The 22,818-nt window shown below is 37.1% G+C and overlaps 1 protein-coding gene across 5 annotated transcripts in view; it reads left to right on the top strand.

Annotated features, from left to right (window-relative positions):
- The first annotated feature begins 297 nt into the window (after nucleotides 1-297).
- Nucleotides 298-22,818, top strand: part of ADGRL1 (adhesion G protein-coupled receptor L1) — a 491,322-nt gene continuing 468,801 nt past the window's right edge. For 4 of the 5 annotated variants that reach the window (XM_053718064.1, XM_053718062.1, XM_053718063.1 and 1 more), the window contains exon 1: nucleotides 298-342. The gene's annotated coding sequence lies outside the window, so the exon portion shown is untranslated. Of the gene's footprint in view, nucleotides 343-18,506; nucleotides 18,598-22,818 lie in introns of those variants that run through there. The other variant, XM_053718061.1, reaches the window with a different exon arrangement.

The following is a 22,818-nucleotide window of genomic DNA, read 5'->3' as shown; positions in this document are numbered from 1 at the left end:
GAGCAATTTAAGTTCTATGAAATGCTGGGCCTCAGCTGCCATTTCCCCCTGCAATGGACTAAGAAAAAAAAGACATGATCATAACAACCAGATCACAATTTAACTCATTAGCTACCAGAAAGGTGTGTAGTTTATTCCCAAGCAGTGCATTGCAGCCCTTTTTGGTAGCTATGGGGTTAACAAGATAACTTTCAGAGAACAATTTGTTTTATTTACACTGCAGGACAGGAGGTTATTTGGGAGGGACTGGGAGGGACTGATCAGTGTTTAATTTTGTCTGTGAGAAGCTGCCAGAGCTTAACATTTTCAGCACGGCACTTGAAGCAGCAACAATCTGATTTTGTGAGTATAAGTCACTAAAATGCTCTACAAAAATACTAAATAAAGTGTAGCGTGTGTGTATAATATATATATATATATATAGATAGATAGATAGATAGATAGATAGATAGATGATAGATAGATAGATAGATAGATAGATAGATATGTGTGTGTGTAATTTTTACGGAAACATTTCTTTAAATCTTACCGTGGAATGGTAGACCAATAATTAATGTGCTTTCATGTTATTTTCAGACTTAAAGTGACATGAAATCCAAATTTTTTCTTTCATGATTCAGAGAGATCATGCAATTTTATACAACTTTGTAATGTACTTATATTATTTAATTTAATTAGTTCTCTTGGTATCCTTTGTTGAAAAGAATACATAGGTAAGCTGCTGATCAGAGGTTGCACATATATGCCTCATAATATCGGCTCACCCATGTGCATTACTGAATCTTCCACAAAGGATACCAGAAGAACTAAGCAAATTAGATAATAGAAATAAATTGTAAGGTTGCTTAAACTTCTATTATCTATCAGAATCATGAAAAAGAAACATTGAGTTTTATGTCCCTTTAAATTGTTGGTGACGCAGGTAAAATAAATAATGTAAATACTACACAAACTTTTTTTTTTAAAATTGGCATAACTAAACATTTTCAGAGGAAATAAATCCTAGGTTTAATGTATTGCAGCTATTAATTACAACTCAAAATAAATCTACTTTTCTCCTTTTTTCAATATTGACGGTGGTCTTTGTGGTTATCCAACAAGTCTCAACTCATTTCATCCCCTCGTCTTATCTCAACTTTTTATACAGTTATATTATTTTTTTAGTTAAAGGGACACTGAACCCAATTTTTTTCTTTCGTGATTCCGATAGAGCATGCAATTTTAAACAACTTTTTAATTTACTCTTATTATCAAATTGTCTTCATTCTCTTGGTATCTTTATTTGAAATGCAAAAATGTAATTTAAGATGCCGGCCCATTTTTGGTTAACAACCTGGGTTGTTCTTGCTGATTGGTGGATAAATTCATCCACCAATAAAAAAGTGCTGTCCAGAGTGCTGAACCAAAAAAAAAAAAAAAAAAAAAAAAAAGCTTAGATGCCTTTTTTCAAATAAAGATAGCAAGAGAACAAAGAAAAATTGATAATAGGAGTAAATTAGAAAGTTGCTTAAAATTGCATGCTCTATCTAAATCACAAAAGAAAAAAATTGGGTTCAGGGTCCCTTTAATAAAAGTGTCATCAATATCATATTTGGAGTTTTCCAACAAGGCTGTAATATGTTTGTGAAATTCCTTATGGATTCTCTTAAAGGGACAGTCTACTCCAAAATTGTTATTGTTTAAAGAGATAGATAATCCCTTTATTACCCATTCCCCAGTTTTGCATAACTAACACAGTTATATAATATACTTTTTACCTCTGTGATGACCTTATATATAAGCCTCTGCAGACTACCCCTTATCTCAGTGCTTTAGACAGATTTGCATTTTAGCCAATCAGTGCTGGGAGTGAGCACAATTTTATCTATATGGCACACATGAACTAGCACTGTCTAGCTGTAAACCAGTGATGTGCATTGAAGTCAGTGGCTGGTGGGGCACTGGCTGGTATCAGGGCTATACCATGACCTCATATCTCGTCACTGCGGGCGGTGAATATTTTTATTGCAGACGCCAGCGGGAGCTTTCATAGGTTTGTCTAGGGCATCATCGGCTCACTATGGATGAACGGAAGTAAGCTGGTTAAAAAATCTTTTTGTTTACTCGATGAAAGCCTGTCTATTATACAACACTATCACCGCTAGGGAACTATGAGTGCGCCCCAGACATATGTCTAAATGGATAAGAGACTTTAATAATTATACAATGCTCCTCACTAGGATGATATATTGAGTTTTTACAAAATACATTATTTTCACAATTGACAGATTGCTTGCAGGCACAGGTCTTTACTAGATATTAGTGCCCAGTCTATCCCATATCCCCTGCAATAACAGTCCATACTCGCACTAATATTTCACAAAGTCCCTATTAGATATTACTGGAGATTTGCCTCAACAGATTTTAAGCAAAACAAAATCAGAATTTTAAGACAATGTGTTAATAAATATAAAAGGGGTGTATATTGTGAGCACTTAAATACAAATATAGAAACACAAATATAAAAAAGGAGAAAGAAAAAAAGACATAGTTTAGGAAAATAAAAGAAAATGAAAATTTGATTATTGCAAAAAATGATGGAGATAATACAATTTGTTATTTAAATACCAGAGTTGGGGATATTTCTATGACAAGATTTACAGATATGAAACAGGAAAATAAAAGCAATAAGAGCTATTGAAGCTTGACATATGGAATGGTGCTCACCTAGGTTACAGCATATTTTAGTCTACTTGTGCCTTCCACTAAAGAATATTATGATAAGATTAGAATCTGTACCTTTAAATATGTTGGAAGAACAAAGGATAACCTTATTATTGTTATTTTATTATTATTATACTTTATTGATGAAGCGCCAACATATTCCGCAGTGCTGTCCATGGGTACAATTTATTTTAATAAAACAATGATATACAACTTGTAAGAGACAGGACAAAGTTTGACAAACACATACAGGAGGAATTGAGGGCCCTATTCACAGGGCCGTCTTTAATATTGATTGGACCCTGGACAAAAATTTTCTTGGGCCCCCCCCCCCCACCCCATGCAATTTGGCTCTCCACCCCAATATCCCAAAAAACAACTAAATCAATTTTTTTTTGTATTATTAACCCAGCGGTGGATCATCCACTGCTGGGCTAATCATTTAAAAAAAAAAAAATAAATTTTTTTTTTTTTTTTAAATTGCAGTATGTGAAACTGGACCTAAGCAGTACTAATAAGTAAATAAATATATAAATTCCTCCACTGTGGATTCATTTAATATTCTTTTGAATGTGATTCTGGTGTGAGGTTAGCTGGTTAAAGAGATTTAGGGCAGCCAACAGGAGCAAAGCAAGGTAAAGGAGGAAGCATGGAGGTGCAGACAAATATAAGTTTACTGACTGGAACAGCAGAACTACTATGGGAAGCTGTAAAGAGAGAAAATAAAAACAATAAAAATAAACCTTACATTAATGTGTGAAGTATCAGCATGACGCTATACATCAGCCACACCAGCACATGGCGCTTTTTTGCTAGGAACAAGTTCCCTCTCACCCTGAACTAGACAATGCTGCATGGGGAGGGGCGTGTGTGCACTCACTTATTCTTCCCACTGACACCTTTCTACAAAGCACTATTCCCCTAACAAACTTTAGTTAGTTGATCTTAGGGCCACAACAGAAAGAGCAGGGCTAAGGGAACCAGTAGACTGGATGCTGTCTGTCCAAGGCTGCATGGATACAGTGTGAGATGAGTCACACAGCCTCAAGACTGAAGAGAGCAGTGTATGCAGCTGCACAGATGCTCAAATCCTCATGTGCCTGCCGCTCCAGCTTTCTGCTGCATGCGCCTACAGTCAGCCCTACCCAGAAACAATCCCCACCACCAGAGCAGTTACCTGGTAACAGTGGTAACCCCAGTAGGACCTTTTATGATGCAGTGGGAAATGGCTGGATGCCGAGTTGGGGCTTTGCATTCAGTGCTGCACAGTGCACATCTAAAACAGCACATGGCACTAGCTTGGCATGTCACATGACACCGGCATGGTCTGGCACAGTTTTTTAAAAAAATATAAGCAGAGTACTTTTGACTGTGACAGTTTTAGGACTGAATGTGTGTGTTCCCCATGTCACATCAGCAGTCTGGTATGAACCATAAAAAAAAAAACTCTTGGGCCCCTCAACAGAGACTGGGCCCAGGGCAGCTGCCCCTTTTGCCCTGTGTTAAAGACGGTCCTGCCTATTCACGTGGAAATTTACAATCTAGAAGGAGGTTGAAAAAAAGGAGATGAGGGTTGCAAGAGTGAGAAATGTGTTAATACAGAGTTAGATGAGGGATAACCTTCCAAACTATTGACTTTGACTATTCTATCTGTTTTAGCCATTTCCCTTTTTCTTGTCATTTTTTGTCCGTTTATCAAAATTATTAAAGTGAACTGGAATTATTTGTGTTGTGTAAAAATATTTTTATTTTATCAATTATAGTAATTATATTATGTAGCTTTTGTGTTAATTAGTCAGAGACCGAATTGCATGGTAAGGGTGAATTATATTCATAGCTTAAACATGAGTGGTGTTTGAGAAATTGGACATTTATACTGGTTTGTTTATGATCCCAGAAGATATTTCTCTTTAGTTTATTATATTATTTTATGAGAAGTATAATCTCAATATTTCTGCATAAAGGTGTTTCAAAAGGGACTATAACCTTGAAAGCATTTCAGCACTGAGTGAATATAAAACTAAATGAAATGTCTGTTCCCCACTTGCACTTGTAAAGAGTTTTCACCATCAGATTTCAGCCTTGACCACACTAATTGGTATCAGATGTTAGTCACGAACAACCATATTCAGGAAAATACTTCAAATAAAATACTTATGCATGAAAAACTAGTTGACTCTTGACCCACGCATTTTAGCACCCTCAGTCATATTTCATTGATTATACCTAATAACTTGCAAGATTAGTTATTTAGATCTCTAAAGAAAAGACCTAAGAGGTTTTCGAAAGCTCAAACAATCAATACCATTATTTATGAATCTATATTAGTTTATTAAAACGGTATCACAATCTACTTAAAACAATAAGCAATAGACAAATTAATAATAGTGACTAGTACATAGGATCTAGCACACCACAAAGGCTGTATAGATCAATGGGAATATAGTTATGGTAATGCTAATGTTTAGATCATTTATGTAGCTTTTTGAGTTGATAATGGAAATTCATAATATCATATAAGTGCAGCATAAATGGTGCAGTGTTCTGGATATTAGTGATTAAAGGGACAGTAAACTGTAAAATTGTTTTTCCCTTAATGTATTTCCAATTATTTGTTATACCAGCTGCAGAGTATAAAAAGTATGAGAAATTGCATTTTCAGGTTGGTTTGTGTATATGAAATAGCTGGTTTTGTGCATTGAAACCACATCTTATTAAAATGGGCTGAGCTTGCAGGTAAAATCAGATCTCATTTACATACACATGCTTCCTTATCTTATATTGATCTGTAAACCAAAGCTCAATACTTTGGTGAAGTCTCTTCTGCTGGCTCTGTTTACATAGGCCTGTCAATAGCCTGTACTTAAGTATAGAAACTTTCAGTATAGGTGGGGATACCACAGGCTAATTCAGCTATTTCCAATGCTGAAATAATGGTAAATGAGCTACTTGTAAACAATTAAATACTCTGTAGCAGATCATTTTTGGGTAAAAATTAAATATTCTTTTATAAAATAAATGCTCATAGTTTCAACTTGGTGCTTCTGATATTGAAGAAGTGTGAAGTTCTTCTGCAGTGGATGCCCCATAAGCAGTCCAGACTTTTACTATCAAATACAGAGGGCTAGATTTATCAATAACTTTTCCTCCCTTTGACTGCAGGTTCTCACAACAGAACCTGCAGTCAGGATTTATCTTCTTAGGTGGAGAATTTAAATCTCCCCGGTCTCGTCTGCCCGGGGAGATTGATAGCTCCTGCCCGCACGTGATTGGCTGTGCGCATGCGCGGGCAGGGGGGCGGTGTCGCACGCAAGCGCAAAATATTGATTGTGTGCAATGTTAAATTTGGGCAGCGGATTGCTGCCCACCTGAGGAGAGCTGGGGCGGACAGGGGCAAATATTGTATGCCCCTGTTTGCCCTTGATTGATAAAATCGAGCCCAAAATATTTCCAGAAGTTTTGTAGTATGTGAAAGAAAGGAGAAAGTACTTCCTAAACAAAACAAAATAAAATAAATAGTGTAGTTTAAGATCTCTTATGATAAGGAATCCGTGTTCAGCTACCAGCAATACCCGAGGCTATTGCATGGGTCAACGTGTTTAAAATTATTATTCTGCATCTTTATAAGTACAATACAGTCCAGGAGGACATCCTGCTGTAAGAGGTTATACTGACTAACTCTAAGCATATACAAACTAACTGTAGAAAATAAAAAAGTGCTAAAAAAAGGGACCTGAATAAAACAAAGGGAAATATAAGATGTAATATTTAAAGGGACATGAAACCCAAAATGTTACTTTCATGATTCTGATAGAGAATACAATTTTAAACAACTTTCCAGTTTACTTCTATTATTTAATTTGCTTTCTTCTCTTGTTATCATTTGCTGAAAGGTTTATCTATGAAAGATCAGGAGCAGCAAAGAACCTAGGTTCTAGTTGCCGATTGGTAGATGCATTTATATACCAATTGTCATTGGCTCACGCATGTGTTCAGTCAGCAACCAGAAGTGCATTGCTGCTCATTCAACAAAGCATACCAAGAAAACGGAGAAAAATTGTTAATAGAAGTAAATAAAAAAGTTGCTTAAAATTTCCTGCTCTATCTGAATCATGAAAGAAAAATTTTGGGTTTCATATCCCTTTAAAGAGACAATCAAGTCAAAATAAAAACTTTTATGATTCAGATAGAACATGCAGCTTTAAAACACTTTCCATTTTACTTCCATTATCAAATTTTATATTCACACTTTCAAGAGAAAAAGCTCCTACTGAGCATGTGCACAGGTTCACAGGGTATACGTATACTTGTCTGTGATTGGCTGATGTCTGTCACATGATACAGGGGGCTGGAAAATGGGAGAAAAAAATGCATTTGCAAAAATAAAAAAATCTACTGCTTATTTGAAATTCAGAGTAGGTGTTATTGGATTGTCTTTTTATTATGCACTTGTTAATTATGCAATTTAACTGTATTTAGTGGTCCTTTAAGATATGCTATAATAAAAGTCGCATCAAAATTAATCATTCATATGTTTCGACCGGATGTTTAAAATACTCTAGGTGAGGAATATTATGTCTATCGGTATATACTTGGATCTGCTTTATAGATGGTTAATCCATTAAAATATATGTTCCAATTAATATGAAGAAATAAACTGTAGAAGTTAAAAGGGATGTTAAACAGTCAGTTTCATTGTTGTATTAAAAAAAAAGCACTAAGCAGTTGCTTATACTTAATAGAAAGCATTGTAATATGTATTATTCATCTATTTAAAGGGACACTCAACTCAAAAAGAAAATGTATGCTTACCTGATAAATTTGTTTCTTTTTGGATACAATGAGTCCACGGATTTCATCCTTACTTGTGGGATTACACCTCCTGGCCAGCAGGAGGAGGCAAAGAGCACCACAGCAGAGCTGTATATATAGCTCCTCCCTTCCCTCCCACTCCAGTAATTCGACCGAAGTTAGGAAGAGAAAGGAAAAGCCAAGGTGCAGAGGTGTCTGAAGTTTAACAAAAAATAAAGACCTGACTCATAGAAACACGGCGGGCCGTGGACTCATTGTATCCAAAAAGAAACAAATTTATCAGGTAAGCATAAATTTTCTTTTCTTTTTAAGGATACAATGAGTCCACGGATTTCATCCTTACTTATGGGATACAATACCAAAGCTATAGTACACGGATGAAAAGGGAGGGACAAGACAGGGAACCTAAACGGAAGGCACCACTGCTTGAAGAACTTTCCTCCCAAAAACAGCCTCAGCCGAGGCAAAGGTATCAAATTTGTAAAATTTGGAAAAAGTGTGAAGAAACGACCAAGTTGCAGCTTTGCAAATCTGTTCAACAGAAGCATCATTTTTGAATGCCCATGAGGAAGCCACAGCCCTAGTGGAATGAGTCGTAATTCGTTCAAGAGGCTGCTGTCCAGCAGTCTCATAAGCAAAACAGATAATACTCCTCAGCCAAAAAGAAAGATAGGTAGCCGTAGCTTTCTGACCCCTATGTTTCCCTGAAAAAAACAACAAAGACGTTTGTCGAAAATCCATAGTCGCTTTAAAGTAAAACTTTAAAACACGGACTACGTCTAAATTATGTAACAGATGTTCCTTCTTAGAAGATGGATTAGTACACAAAGAAGGAACCACAATCTCCTGATTTATATTCTTGTTTGAAACAACTTTAGGAAGAAAACCAGGTTTAGTATGTAACACCACCTTATCCGCGTGGAAAATAAGATAAGGAGAATCATACTGCAATGCCGAAAGCTCAGATACTCTTTGAGCAGAAGAAATAGCAACCAAAAATAAAACTTTCCAAGATAATAACTTAATATCTACGGAATGCATAGGTTCAAACGGAACTCCTTGAAGAACTCTAAGAACTAAATTCAAACTCCAAGGAGGAGCAATAGATCTAAATACAGGCCTGATTCTAGTCAGAGCCTGACAAAAAGACTGAATATCTGAAACACCTGCCAGACGCTTGTGTAACAAAATAGATAAAGCAGAAATCTGTCCCTTTAAGGAACTTGCTGACAACCCCTTCTCCAATCCTTCTTGGAGAAAAGACAAAATCCTGGGAATCCTAACCCTACTCAATGAGTAGCCCTTGGATTCACACCAGTAAAGATATTTACGCCATATCTTATGGTAAATTTTCCTAGTAACAGGTTTACGTGTCTGAATTAAAGTATCTATAACCGAATCTGAAAACCCTCGCTTAGATAAAATTAAGCGTTCCATCTCCAAGCAGTCAGCTGCAGAGAAACTAGATTCGGATGATGGAAGGGACCCTGAATAAGAAGGTCTTTCCTCAATGGGAGCTTCCACGGTGGCTGAGATGACATGTCCACCAGATCGGCATACCAAATCCTGCGAGGCCACGCAGGAGCGATGAGAATCACCAAAGCCCTCTCCTGTTTGACTCGAGCAATCACCCGGGGAAGGAGAACAAATGGAGGGAATACATAAGCTAGGCTGAAAGACCAAGGCACTGCCAAGGCATCTATCAGCTCGGCGTGGGGATCTCTGGACCTGGACCCATATCTTGGAAGCTTGGCATTCTGACGAGATGCCATGAGATCCAACTCTGACCTGCCCCATCTGAGAATCAGGTTGGAAAAAACCTCCGGATGGAGTTCCCATTCTCCCGGATGAAATGTCTGTCTGCTCAGAAAATCTGCTTCCCAGTTTTCCACCCCTGGGATGTGGATAGCTGACAGATGGCAGGAGTAAGTCGTCACCCACTGAATTATCTTGGCTACTTCTGTCATCGCTAAGGAACTCCTGGTTCCTCCCTGATGATTGATGGGAAGGAGAGACTCTGCCTGAGTCCATAGACCCTGAGCCCTTAGGATGAGGAGCAGTCTGGAACTCTCTAACAGGCTGGCATCCATTGTCACTATCACCCATGAGAGTCTGCGGAAGCATGTCCCCTGGGATAGATGATCCATTGACAACCACCATAGAAGAGAGTCCCTTGTCTTCTGATCTAGATTTATCTGAGGAGACAAATCTGTATAATTCCCATTCCACTGCCTGAGCATGCTTAATTGCAGAGGCCTGAGATGAAAACGAGCAAACGGAACGATGTTCATTGCTGCCACCATCAATCCGATTACCTCCATGCACTGAGCTACCGACGGACGAGGATTGGATGATTCCACATGTATTCAAAATCTTTAACTTTCTGACTTCCTCTTGAAATAGAGTCGATTAGGGTTCCCAGAAAGGATACTCTTGTCTGAGGAACCAACAAACTCTTCTCCAGGTTTACCTTCCATCCGTTGGCCCTTAGGAAAGAAAGCACAACGTCGGTATGGGACCTTGCCAGATGAAACGATGACGCCTGGATCAAGTATATCGTCCAGATAAGTCGCCAACCGCCAATAAGGACCCCAGAACCTTTGTGAAAATTCTGGGCGCTGTGGCCAGACTGAAAGGAAGGGCCACAAACTGATAATGTTTGTCCAGAAAGGCAAACCTCAGGAACTTGTTATGATCTCTGTGGATAGGAACATGAAGATATGCATCCTTTAGATCCACTGTTGACATAAATTGACCTTCCTGAATTAACGGAAGAATGGTACGAATAGTTTCCATCTTGAAGATGGAACTCTGAGAAATTTGTTTAGAGCCTTGAGATCTAAGATAGGTCTGAAGGTTCCCTCTTTTTTGGGAACTACAGATTTGAATAAAACCCCTGTCCCTTAATTGGAACGGGACAGATAACTCCCATGGAGAAGAGATCTCTTACACAGTGTAAAAACGCCTCTCTTTTTATCTGGTCTACAGATAATCGTGAACGAAGAAACCTTCCTCTGGGGGAAGAATTCCTGAACTCCAGTTTGTATCCCTGAGACACTATATCTATTGCCCAGGAATCGTGAACATCCCTCATCCAAGCCTGGATGAAGAAGGACAATCTGCCCCCTACTAGATCTGGTCCCGGATCAGGGGCCAACCCTTCATGCTGACTTGGGAGCAGCAGCCGGCTTCTTGGATTGTTTACCCTTGTTCCAAGACTGGTTGGGTCTCCAGGTCGGCTTGGTTTGAGAAAAGTTATCTTCCTGTTTAGAGGAAGATGAAGGAGGGATCCCCTTGAAGTTTCGAAAGGAACGAAAATTACTCTGTCGACCTCTCTGTTTGGATCTCTTATCCTGAGGGAGAAGATGACCCTTGCCTCCCGTGATGTCAGAAATAATTTCCTTCAAGTCAGACCAAGATTTCAACCATAAAGCTCTGCGTGCTAAGATGGAAAACCCCGAACTCTTAGCAGCCAATTTGGTAATCTGTAGAGAAGCATCCGTAATAAATGAATTAGCTAATTTAAGAGATTTAATCCTATCCTGTATTTCTTCCAAAAAAGTCTCAGTTTTAAGAGATTCTTTCAGAGCATTAAACCAATAAGCAGCCGCACTTGTAACCGTAACAATGCAAGCCGCTGGTTGCAAAAGCAACGCCTGATGAACATAGATCTTTTTAAGGAGACCCTCCAATTTCTTATCCATAGGGTCTTTGAAAGCACAACTATCCTCGATAAGAATAGTAGTACGTTTAGCCAAAGTGGAAATAGCTCCTTCCACCTTAGGAACTGTCTGCCAAGAATCCCTAATAGCGTCAGCTATAGGGTACATTTTCTTGAAAACGGGAGAAGGAGAGAATGGAATACCTGGTCTCTCCCATTCTTTAGCAATAATTTCTGAAGTCCTCTTAGGAACAGGAAAAACATCAGAATAAGCAGGGACTTCTAGATATCTGTCCAACTTACTCAATTTCTCTGGAGGAACAACAATTGAATCACAATCGTCCAGAGTCACCAAAACCTCCCTTAATAACAGGCGGAGGTGTTCAAGTTTAAACCTGAAAGTTACCACTTCTGAATCTGCTAGTGGCAAAACACTTCCTGAGTCAGAAAGTTCACCTTCAGATAGGACCTCCATACCCTCCAATTCAGAGCTCTGGGATCTGAGATCGCCATCAAAGCATCTGAAGTTGTATTAACCACATTGGTTTCCTTCCTTCTGCGTTTGCCTTGAAAAATGGGAAAGGCAGATAACGCATCTGAAAGTGTAGATGACATAACAGCAGCTATGTCCTTTAAAGTAATCGCAGCAGAAGTTGCAGAGGTACCTGGCTCCGCTTGAGCGGGTGCTAAGGGCTGTGACGCTTGGGGAAAAAACTGCGGCATACTCTGCATCTCATCTGACTCCTGAGAAGCATTAGTCTTGGGTAACTTTTTATCAAATAAAATTTGTTCTCTACATTGCAAAGCCCTCTCAATATATGAGGGACACAAAGTAACAGGAGGTTCCACATTGGCATTCAGACACATAGCACATCTTGGATATCTTCTGAATCCATGATAACAAATAGCAAAGCAAAAAACCTGGTCTTGGCCTTTAAATGATTTATAGTTTATGGCCAAGAATTATAAACATTAATAAAAACTGTTAATACTTTGAAAAATAACAGGGAACTGTGAATTTAAGAAAAAAAAAACAGTTAATCTGAATGCTGCAGAAAAATAAAGTAAAGCCAAATTCTATGCAATGTGTTTAAATGTAAAACCAAATAAGATCACCTCGCCTCTACAGCTCTGCTGAGGCGCCTACCTGCCCCCACGGTGCACCGACCACTCTGACAACAACATCAGAATGAAACCGAGAAAGCTAAAGACCAACTGTTTGATACAATCCATGCGGTCTTAGCGTCACACTGGAGCTGAATCTGAAACCTGCCACACACTGAACTGTGTTCCGGTCTGTATCCCAGGTAAAATAAACTGCACAACTTTCTGACAACGTAGGAACGCTCAGGCGCACCAAAGCTAAGTCCGCCCATCGTGGGCATAACTAAAAAGCTTCCCTCTGCGCTCCATCCGGCGAAAAATAAAAGTAAAAAATGCCGGTCTAAACTTGCAACACACAAACATAAACATACTGCCCAAACTAAACACAGCCTTATACCGGAATCTTATCCCTAAAATTCTGGTCATAAAAAGCCCCAGCGTCTTGCCCAGCAAAACCCTCTGAAAATAAAGAGTCCATGACCCCTTAGTCTCAGCATGTCTGCTAACAAACACGTCTGTTAGTATAACATGTGAAACCGGACATTCCGATATAAATAGGGAGCCCTCCTCAAGAGAGCCCATTATCCCCACATAAAAATATAAGTGCATAGTCAAATCTGAGATAATATGGCCCAGAAAAAAAGACTGCGCTTACCTTTCTGCTGTGCGACAACATGAATGTTCCCACAGGATCCAGAGGCATTTGCTTCTTCCTCCAAAAGTCCTGCGGTCACATAAAGGGCCTTAGATAATATCTGCTAAGACCATCATCAGAAAAAGGGCAGCAATCAGTATGAGAGGCGTAGTTGCAGTTAGAGTTATGTCCCACCAGTTCCCACTACTTTAAAGACACCTGCAGCTCTACTCTAGAGGCTGACAAGGAATACGGCTACACCCTGTAAGAAAATAGCACTCACTGGTAGCATTTTAAAAATAACAAACTCTTGATTGAAGAATCTAAATAACACCTCACTTTACCTCTTCCTATCACTAACACAGGCAAAGATAATGACTGGAGTGGGAGGGAAGGGAGGAGCTATATATACAGCTCTGCTGTGGTGCTCTTTGCCTCCTCCTGCTGACCAGGAGGCGTAATCTCACAAGTAAGGATGAAATCCGTGGACTCATCGTATCCTTAAAAGGAAATTAAACTTTGATGATTCAGATAGAACATGCAATTTTAAGCAACTTTCCAATTTACTTCCATTAGCAAAATGTCCACAGTCTTTTTAGATTTACACTTTTTGAGTCACCAGCTCCTACTGAGCATGTGCAAGAATTTACAGAATATATGTAAATGCATTTGTGATTGGCTGATGGCTGTCACATGATACAGGAGGAGTGGAAATAGACAAAACTGAAATTTGTCCAGACTAAGTGCTACTGTGCAAATCTACTGTATTTACTAGTCCTTTGAATGGATTTTACCTTTTATTTATTTTTACACTACATTTGTGCAGTTTCTTACTTCTTGTCATAGCCCTACAAGGAGGAGGAAGCCTTGGCAGGTAGGTGAATCTTAGCATGAAGTCATAAAAATTCTAGGCTAATGAATTGACTAGATAACAGTGAGTCAAATTTGATCATAGCCAGGTTTTCAAAATTCTCCATTCTAATCACACTGGGGGCAGGGTTAGGCCGAGAATATCTAAGTTCTAAATTTTCAGGAAATCAAGTAAGTTGTTCACAGTATTTTTTACACAATCTGTGTTTTGTTTAGGTTTACTTTGATTTAAAATATTTATTTTTTACCAAAGGAGCACTGTTTAATATCCTTTTAAATATCTACTGCTTCTTCTCAATAGTGAAAATGTTATCAAGTCTCCCTAGCTGTTAAATGTGCAGTGTAAAAGCCCAAGGTTCCGTTTAAGTAAGAGTTGTCATTGCATCCTGCTTAGAGTGACCATATTGCCGCTTTAAAAAAGGGACACACATGAAAAATACAGTGTTCTGACAAAATGCAGACAGACATTTGGCTGACAGCATTCTGTCCGATGGACATTTGGCCGACAGCATTTTCAGCATTCTGTCCGATGGACATTTGGCCGACGGACAGAATGCTGAAGCATGTTCTGATTTCGGCCGAGGGCAGATACGCTCCAGAGTGCTCTGTTCTAATCAGAGCCTCAGGCGCCGCAACCGCCTCTGAGAACCTAACCATGGGTCCCAGCCCGCACATCTTGTAATTCTCTGTCTGTGAAATTATCTATTGAATCTATCAAATTTATCTATCTATTCCATCTATTTATCTAATCTATCATCTATCTATCAAATCTATCTACCTATCTCATGGCCGGACTGTTATCTGACAGCCACTTGTGTGTCGGACTATTATCCGTCGGCCAAATGTCTGTCAGCCGACGGACATTTGGCCAACAGAAATTTGGCAAACAGTCCGGCCACAGAAAAATACATATGTCAGCGCTCTTTAAAGAAATGTTTTGTAATGGAATCCTGACATATGTATTGTTCATCTGCATCCCTTTTTGAAGCGACAATATGGTCACACATGTTCCTGCTATTCTTTCCTGGGTATATTTTGCCATGCAAACTCATATATATTTGACTTCTCACTTTTATGATTACCATTGTTTTAAAAGATAGCTCCATAGTGAGTGGACTAAACTCTGACGAAGCAGATTAGACCCACAAAATGCATCAAATCTCACCCACTGGCTGTGATGTACTCAAAAACTGCATATGCACACCAAAATGGATTTTCACCAGAAGTGCTATGTAGACATTGTTACCAATGCACAAGAGAACTCTGGGAAAAATATGCAAATAAGAACATCTCATGCTTTTTGCTTCCAGTACTGCGTTTAACCACAGTAGGGGTAGGTGCTTCAAACACAAAACCACTTCTGGACAGCCATTTCAAGCTCTTCAGCTGAAGATTTGATTTGCTGCTAAACACTGAAACATAGATTTTGATTGGAGAATAAAACCGTAAGCCCAACAAGTCTGCCCACATTTGCTAATATAAAAAAATAACACATAAAGTGTAAGCCTAATTAATTGGAAGGAGAGTCTTATGCTTATCTTGAAGCCACCCACAGTGTTTGTCTTTACATTCACCAAGTCGTGCTTTTTCCATTGCTTTAAAAGGGCCATGATACCCAAATGTTGAAACACTTGAAAGTGATACAGCATAGCTGTAAAAAGCCGACTAGAAAAATCACCTGAACATCTCTATGTAAAATAGAAAGATATTTTACCTCAAAAATTCCTCAGTAGCCACATCCGATTGTAAAGGACTTCTAAGCAGCAAATCAGTATGTCTGTCCCGGGACAGCTAAGGGAGTGAGCCTCATGCACACTCATCTTATTTCCCTATTAAGTTTAAGGAAGTTTACTATGAAATCTCATGAGAGTTAAGTGAAATCTCATGAGATCACAGTAAAAGAGTTCATGACCTCAGCACTGCTAATGCTGATTGGCTGCTGTTCATTTCTTCATTTTTTTAAATTTTTTTTTACCTGCAGCTGAGTATAACTTTTTACACAAAACTTACTCTGCTAAGCTGAGGAAATTTTGAGGTACAATATCTTCCTTTTTTACATAGAGATGCTCAGGTGATATTTTCCGGTCAGCTTTTTACAGTTATACTGCATCCGTTTCAAGTGATTTAGCATATGAGTATTATGTCCCTTTAAATACAGCAATTTTATTTTTTGCATGCTAAGAGTTCTGCTGAGGGTAACCTCTTACAACAGGGTATCTTCTGTAATGTCAAGATGCTCGAGAATAATTTTAAGCAAACTGACCCTTACACTAGCTTAAGGCATTGCCAGCAGTTTTTTTTATGTTAGGGCCCCAGGCCTGACGTGTTAGCATCTATTTGCACAGTTTGAGATGCCTTTAATTTACATGCTTTGAGAAGGTCAAGCAACATAGACCAGCTAAAATATATATATTTTTTTATTTCACATAAAAATTATTCAGGGTAATGGCATTTTTTTTTTAACAGAATCACAGCATCTTTATGACATCTACAGTATTTGATTCTCAGGTTCTGCATGAGAACATCTTATTCTGCTGGCAGTAGTAAGAATGTCAGTCTTACCCCTAAAGACTACATGACACTGTTCAAACGCTCAGAGTAAAGACAGGTAGGAAATCAGGTGTGCTTTCCATAATTTATGTAGAAGTGGTAGCTGAATAGTGCTGCGGAATCTGTTGGCGCTCTACAAATAACCAATAATAATAATAACAATAATAATAAAGCTGAATGCCAGCAGGATGCCATTTATATTTGTATTAAAGGGACAGTCTAGTCAAAATGAAACTTTCATGATTCAGATAGGGCATACAATTTTAAACAACTTTCCAATTTACTTTTATTATCAAACTTGATATGCTCTCTTGGTATTCTTTGTTGAAAGCTAAACCTACATAGGCTCATATGCTAATTGCTGGGCCCTTAAAGAGCACCTCTTATTTCAGTGCATTTGGACAGTTTTTAACAGCTAGTTCATATGTGCCATATAGATAGCATTGTGCTCATTTCTGTGGATTTACCTATGAGTCAGCACTGATTGGCTATCTATATAATTCCATACTTAACGGTACAATAAATTATATTTGCTTCAAATATTAAGAATCCATTTGAAGTTTAAGTTCCTCAGTTGTAATTTGAATTAATTTTGTGTAAAATAACCCAAATCAGATTTAACCACATACTCAAAGAAAAAAAACATTGGCAACTACAGAAATGGTGGTCATGAATTGCAGAATGTATTGATACCAATAGATAAGCAGACGTTTAGCGACCATTTTAAAATATTAAACAACCTAGAAAGTTATAATTTATCAACTTATTCTCTAGATAAAATGAATGCTAAAAAATATGCAATCATTTAAATAAATTATAATTTTTTGTATTAGACTTTATTTTAATCATTACTTCTTACTGTGCACTAAAACAACATGTCTTGTTTTTGTTCATATGTCCATCTTGATTATACTAATCAATTCCAGAAGTGAAGAGCTCTTGATTATATTGTGAGCTAGTGGCAAATAGAGTACTTAATTAGGGTTGTCACCTCGGTCTTGTTTACCAGGACACTTATGAGTTATACATGCTGCAGGGTGTGCAGGTAGGAACATGAATAGTGCTGTTCGGTATCACTGTTTGTCTGCTTTCCAGGGTTGAAATTCATGTTCCTACCTGCACACCCTGCAGTATGTATAATTTATAAGTGTCCTGGAAAACATGGCTGAGGTGGCAACCCTATATTTAAAGGGACATTTAACACTAAATAAATCATTGCTTGAATGATGTATTCAGAGCAAAGATTGGCCTGAGAATAACTTGTACATGTATTTTAAAAATGTATATTAGTTGTTTAAATATTGAAAAAATAAGGTTAACATTCAAATGTCCATAATGCAGTGGGCTCCGCCATATTGTAACCTAGGTTACCTTTTCTGCTAAAGCTAATTAGGAATGGTTATAAATGGCTTACTAGAGTGTGCAACCAATGACTGTGTAGAATATAGCTGTGTCTGCACTTCTATGTTAAACATGAATTGGAAAACCCACAATATTCAGAATCAAATTACAGGAAAGGAGAACAAAATAAATAATGAAAGTATATTGCAAAGTTGTAATTTATATTACTATCTTGAGGTGTTTAATGTCCCTTTAATACTCGTTCAAATCAATGCTGTTTAAATATATATTCTCCATTATATTCATAGGCATTGCTAGTAACAACCTAGCTGCCTTACCATAACTAACATTATCCTTAATTCTAGCCTTAATGTTTAAAACGACCTATTAATCATTCCTCCTACTCAGCAAAAATCAATGATAATATAAACCAGTATTCCAGTCCCTTCAGTGCTTTTAGCTCCTTTGATAGCTGTCATTAATCAATATAGCAGTACCTGGAATTCTGACTTCCAACATAAAAAAACAGAACAGATATGGGTCCCAAATTACTTCTTTATACTGTTTTTCAGCAACGTAAATCCAATCAATTCTAACATGAATGTCAGGGTGACTCATAACTATTGATATATATAATCTTTATTTCACTTCTAATATTTTTGACTATGTTTTGGCTATTTATTGATGTATACAGTATGTACGTCATTACATATATTAAAGGGACATGACACCTACATTTTTTTTCTTTCCATGATTCAGATGAAGAATACAATTTTAAACAACATTCCAATTAACTTCCATTATCTAATTGAATTCATTCTTTAGATATCCTTTGTTGAAGAAATAGCAATGCACATGGGTGAGCCAACCACACGAGGCATTAATGTGCAGCCACCAATCAGCAGCTACTGAGCCTATTTAGGTATGCAACAAATGATATCAAGAACATTAAGCAAATTAGATAATATAAGTAAATTGGAAAGTGGTTTAAAATTGCATGATCCATTTGAAAAACGAAAGAAAAAAATGTTTGAGTTTCATGTCCCTTTAAATAAAAAGTTCTGATCGAGTCAGATTGAGATGGAATTTCACCCTTGTATGATCTGCAGGATAGCAGCACAGAGATAGCTGGATTTAAAGGGACACTGAACCCAAATTTTTTCTTTCGAGATTCAGATAGAGCATGACATTTTAAGCAACTTTCTAATTTACCCCTATTATCAAATTTTCTTCATTCTCTTGGTATCTTTATTTGAAATGCAAGAATGTAAGTTTATATGCCGGCCCATTTTTGGTGAACAACCTGGGTTGTCCTTGATGATTGGTGGATAAATTCATCGACCAATAAAAAAGTGCTGTCCAGAGTCTGAAAAAAGAAAAAAAGCTTAGATACCTTCTTTTTCAACTAAAAAAAAAATTTTTGGGTTCAGTTTCCCTTTAATGAACATAAAGCATTTACTTTACTATTGTTTCCATATAACTATGTCTTAGAGCATTTGTTTATTAAATGCTTTATGATTCAGGCAGAACATGCAATTTTAAACAGTTCCAATTTACTTCTATTATTTAATTTGCTTTGTTCTCTTGATATCCTGTCTTGAAGAGCATACAGTACCTAAGTAGGCTCAGGATTAGCAATGCACTACAGGGAGCGCTTTACTGATTTGTAGCAGCACATATATTCTTCATTTAATTGGTTCCCCAATGTGTTCAGCTAGCTCCCAGTAGGTCATTGCTGCTCCTTCAACAAAGGATGCCAAGAGAATGAAAGAAATTTGCAAACGTAAATTGGAAAGTTCTATAAAATTGCATGCTCTATTCACTGGTTTTCAAACCTCTCCTCAGGTCTCCCTAAGAGGCCACATTTTGTGGATATCTGAACTAGAGCACAGGTAAAATAATCAGCTGATTAGCAAACACGGTTATTTTATCTGCTGTCATCCAAGGTAATCCTGAAACCCTGGCCTGTTGGGGAGGCCTAAGAACAGGTTTGAAAACCAGAGCTCTATCTGAATCATGAAAGACAAATTGTGTGTTTCATGTCCCTTTAAAAGTCCAAAAGTGCAACATTAGCTGAAATATTTGACTTGCTGCTAAAGGGACACTGAACCCAATTTTTTTCTTTTGTGATTCAGATAGAGCATGCAATCTTAATCAACTTTCTAATTTACTCCTATTATCAAATTTTCTTCATTCTCTTGGTATCTTTATTTGAAATGCAAGAATGTAAGTTTAGATGCCGGCCCATTTTTGGTGAACACACTGTGTTGTTCTTGCTGATTGGTGGATAAGTTCACCCACCAATAAACAAGTGCTTTCCATGGTCCTGAACCAAAAAATTAGCTTAGATGCCTTCTTTTTCAAATAAAGAAAGCAAGAGAACGAAGAAAAATTGATAATGGAAGTAAATTAGAAAGTTGCTTAAATTTGCATGCTCTATCTAAATTATGAAAGAAAAAAAATTGGATTCAGTGTTCCTTAATTTAAATGCTGTTCTATACATACAGTAACATCAGACATATTCAGTGGTTCAATTATGACTCCTAGTTGAAATAAGTGATTTTTGAACAGCTTTGAAAAGATTAATTGAAAGTGGAAGACGGAGTGTTAAAGGTGTGTTATTCATTTTATATAGATGATATTCACAAGTGTTACGCTAAACATCTGCAATAGTAAATACTTGAAAAGAAAGAGCATTTCAAATGTCAGCTACTCAGAGGTGATTCCCACAAATAGAAAAAAGTTATCAGAATGTCAGCACGTTTCATTTTAATTAAGGAGTAGATTCTTGACTCGTAAAAACAGAGCTTTTTCTTCGTACGGCGGTTTTAGAGTAATGCTTGAACATTCTGAAGAGTACCGCATGCTACACAGTTTTTCTTGTGCAATAAACTATTTGGACTGTTTATACAAAATCCACTTCAGTTAAAGCTAGATTAAAAAAAAAATTGTATAGAATAATTTCCTGCATGAAAAACATTTTCATCTTGTTTATTGGAGATTCTAAAACCGCTGTTAAAATAGAATGTAAGTTCACGAACTAGCCAGGAATGCTTCTAGGAAATAACATTGTGGTGCAGAATGTTGACCACAAAGCTTAAAGGAAATGTAAAGTCAACCTTAAAGGGACAGTATACACCAATTTTAATTAAACCGCATGTAATAGACACTACAATAAAGAATAATACGCACAGATACTGATATAAAAATCCAGTATAAAACCTTTTAAAAACTTACTTAGAAGCTCCCAATTTAACACAGTTAAAGGGACAGTCTAGTCAAAATTAAACGTTCATGATTCAGATAGGGCATGCAATTTTAAACAACTTTCCAATTTACTTCTATTATCTCATTTGCTCAATTCTTTAGCTATCCTTTGTTGAAGAAATAGCAATGCACATGTGTGAGCTAATCACACAAGGCCTCTATGTGCAGCAACCAATCAGCAGCTACTGAGCATATCTAGATATGCTTTTCAGCAAGTGATATCAAGAGAATGAAGCAAATTAGATAATAGAAGTAAATTAGAAAGTTGTTTAAAATGACATGCTCTTTCTAAATCATGAAAGAAAAAAATTGGGTTTCATATCTCTTTAATGAGATAAGTCTGGGACACCCACTTAAAGAGGCTGAGAGCAGACTTTCCCCTGCATATACAAACAGAAGCAATCTGAAGTCTGTATACATCAGTATACATCTAAAATGTTGGGGCTTGTTTAGGAGTCTAAAAATCAGCACAATATTATTTAAAAATAAGCAAAACTCTAGTTTTACAAAAACACTCCCAGATGGGCTATATAAATGGATCATCTACAAAAAAATGTAAGCAGAAAAGAAAAATCTAGTATACAAGGTACCTTTAAACTTTCATGAATGTGTTCAGCTAGGTCCCTGTAATACATTGGTGCTCCTTTAACAAAGGATACCAAGATAATGAAGCAAATTTGAAAATAGAAGTAAATTGGAAAGTTGTTTAAAATTATATGATCTATCTCAATAATCTCCAAGCAAGTGTACCAGATTGATCTCCTGGGAGTACACACTCTGTTAGATTTATGGAAATATCATGAGATCATTTTAGACAGAAAAAGGGGAAGCTCCTTTAAATTTACAGCTAAACAATTACCTAAATTTGACTCCCTCATGTGCATTGCTATTTCTTCAACAAAGGATATCTATAGAATGAAGCAAATCAGATAACAGAAGTAAATTGGAATGTTGTTTAAAACTGTATTCTCTACCTGAATCATGAAAGAAAAAATCTGGGTTTAGTGTCCCTTTAAATTTTGCTTTATTCTCTTAGCATCTCTTTGTTGAAGTAGCAGCAATGCACTACTGGGAGCTAGCTGAACACAGGAGAACCAACGACAAGAGGCAAATATGTGCAGCCGCCAATCAGCAGCTAGCTCCCAGTAGTGCATTGCTGCTCCTGAGCCTACCTAGGTATGCTTTTTTGAAAAAGGATACCAAGAGAATGAAGCCAATTATATAATAGATGTAAACTGGAAAGTTGTTTAATATTACACTCTCTACCTAAATCTTAAAAAGTACATTTTGACTTTACTGCGCCTTTAAAGGGATATGAAACCCAAAAATGTTATTTTGTGAATTAGACAGAGAATACCATTTAAAAAATTTTTTAATTTTGCTTTGTTCCCATGATATTCTGTGCTGAAGAGATAGGTAGACATCTGTAACACTATATGGCAGGAAATAGTGCTGCCATCTAGTGGTTTTGCAAATGGATAACATTCTTGCATATCTACTGCCATATAGTGCTCCAGAAATGGGCCGGCTCCTAAGATGACATCTCTGCTTTTCAACAAAAGATACAAAAAGAACAAAGAAAAATGAATAATAGAAGTAAATTAGAAAGTTGTTGAAAATCACATGCTCCATCTGAATTGTGAAAGAAATTTTTTGGGTTTGGTATCCCTTTAAGGATCCGTTTTCATTGGTTTTGTAAGATGGGTTAAAAGCTGTTGATTTATATAAAGAAATGTGCATTGCAGATGGTTATTTTAATGCAGAGTAAAGCTACAAACAAAATGCTATGTATGCACTGCATCATGGGTAAAAAGGGATGCTTTTTTTTCATTAGCTCTGCAGCACACAGTTTTGGAATGGCAGCAAATATTATGGT

Source organism: Bombina bombina, chromosome 6, assembly GCF_027579735.1.
Source record: "Bombina bombina isolate aBomBom1 chromosome 6, aBomBom1.pri, whole genome shotgun sequence".
NCBI classification, from domain to species: Eukaryota; Metazoa; Chordata; class Amphibia; order Anura; family Bombinatoridae; genus Bombina; species Bombina bombina.
This window is presented reverse-complemented; position numbering and strand designations above follow the sequence as displayed.